Source organism: Blennius ocellaris (genome assembly GCF_963422515.1).
Source record: "Blennius ocellaris genome assembly, chromosome: 16".
Taxonomy (NCBI): Eukaryota; Metazoa; Chordata; class Actinopteri; order Blenniiformes; family Blenniidae; genus Blennius; species Blennius ocellaris.
In genome coordinates, this window is record NC_137665.1 from 1,778,794 (window position 1) to 1,781,293 (window position 2,500).

Consider the following 2,500-nt stretch of genomic DNA (forward strand, 5'->3'; position numbering starts at 1 on the left):
GGCGAGGGGGGGGGGGACGAAGCGTTTTGCCATCAAAAGCGTTAAAAATGTCAGGATCCGACTTTTCGAAGACGCGTTTCACGTCGACGGCGGAATTATTAACCATCGCTTTTCTACAGATCCTCTCGACTCTCCGGTCGCAGGGCGGTGACGTGTGAACGCAGTACAATGTACAACACACACTTCTTACACTGATATGAGTTCACTGTACGGTGGTTTAAAAAAAAAAAAAGGCCCTTTAATATATCGTCATCTCCCTCGTGTGACGCAGTAGTCACAGTATAATGTGATATTAATACTTTATTAATATATGAACACTATAGATGCAACTTTATTCGATGTAATCTGTTGATGTATTGACGTTTAATCCCAGTGTGACACTTTATTACCACGTTATTACATGAACATGTATAACTGGATGTTCACGGCATGCAGGTATTTTCTTTTGTGATACGTCATCACATTATTACATCAGGGCATGATTTTTGTGTAATAATCACGTCAAGTCAACATGTTTATTATTAACTTGAAAGATGAAAGTGATTTCCATGGCTGACAAAAAGCCAATTCTTCAGGTGGGGCGCTTTAAAAAAAAAAAAACCCGAGCACCCCGCAGCTCACCGCCAGGGGGCGATCAAAGCATTGCAATTCATTTTGAAGTCAATCCCCCCTCCAATCCCCCTCCCTTAAAAGACTCGCTGTGACGTGACGCGTCTCAAAAGCCAGATCGCCCCCTGGTGGCCACCCTGTGGATCTGCACTGAATGGAAACGTTCTATTCTCCAGATCGCATCACTTTAACCTGCAGTTTGTTTTGTTTTTTATCCTTTGTTGGGGTCAAATCAGTGGAGGCGGTGTTGAATGGCTGCTGGAGGAAATCTAAAGCACACACCTCCCCCCTCCTCCTCCTCCTCCTCCTCCTCCTCCTCCCCCCATCAATCTGCGCCCTCCTTGTATTCCGGTCCGTCCCACAAAGAGGAGGGGCGACGGTCTCTTGTGCCTTTCTTCACAACGAGCGCTGGATGTGACGCCGTCGACGAGCATGAAGACTTTCTAAATGTACTAACCAGTGATCATCTCCCACGTATACTCCCATGTGTATAGATATTTTTTATAACCTGCCTGCACAATGAATAATCCGGCAAGTATTATAATAAATCCAAAGCTGATTCCCCCTCCAGGGGGGGGGAGGGGGGGGGGGGGTTGATTTCTTTTTTCTTTTTGTTCCGAATGAATCGAAGAGTCTCTGAATGTTCGTGCATTAAGACGATGACAATGGAAATCAAACGATATATATAGTTTTGTTGACTTGTACGGAAGGCTTTGACATCTCACATCTCCGGACGGCCGTCGGAGGTTTAAGGAGTAGAAAATAAAAAAAAATAAAAAAGGACTTTTTGAGTTGAGACTGCACAAAGAGGACGGCGGCCGCCGACACGACGAAGCCCAGTTTTTTTTTGTACTCGTCAGGGTTTTCTACAGAATATATTTCAAGACCTCACGTCTGCTGGAGAGAGAAAAAAACAAAAACACACAAAAACAAAACAAACGAATCAACGGATCCCGAGGCCGCGGTGTTCTTGTACGAGTATTGTTTTCAGGTTAGAACAACCAAAAGGCGATGATAATATATATGAGCGATATATTTAAGTCCGTCCGTGTGGTGGGGGGAGGGGTGAGGGGGGCGGGGGTCCCATCCTGTGAAGCTCTCTCTATTTAAACAGTAGATTTTACTGCTTCTCGTTGGTACTTTTCTTTACTTTCTCCGATTTCTCGTGTCAAATCTAACAGAGGGTTCATGATTGTGATAATCAAGTGATTTTGGTTTGTTTGTTTGTTTGTTTGTTTCCACATTTTCCTGTGAATGACTCGTCTCCTCCTTTTCTCTCCGTCTCTTTTAATGCGATGCCTTCTGTTTGTTTGTTTGTTTTCTGGAGATTTTAAATGTGAAACGGCGACACTACCGGAGCAACGACCACTACTAATGATCACGTACTTGTAGTGCTGAACGACTGAGACTTACTTGAAAGTGTTGCTCTTCAATAAAGTTGAAGACGAAAGAGAACGAGGTGCTGGACTCTTTTTTTTGTTTATTTGTCCCTTTGTCGTGCTCAATCCAAGAAAAGTTTGGTGACTCGTTCAGTCATTTCCATTCAAATAAGTACAAACTTACCATTTTTCTTTTTTGTTTCCGCTAAAGTTTCACGTTTACGTTTTGAAAAGGACGTCAGTTCACATGAAATGGCAGAAAAAATTGGGGCGGTGTAGTTTGCATGCCAGGCCACAAGTTGGCACTGTTGTTTTCGTAAGGACGTCGGTGAGCAGAGAACAATAGAACACGAGAAACATCGACAATGGACACAGACTTTCTTGTGACGGATTGTTGCCATGGTGACCAGCAGCAGCAGCAGGGTTGCGGGAAAGGGAGTGGGAGTCGGAGCATTTTCAAAAACGTGTGCGTTTCCACACAGTGTGTGCGAAGTGTTTTCGAAAAGTTGTTT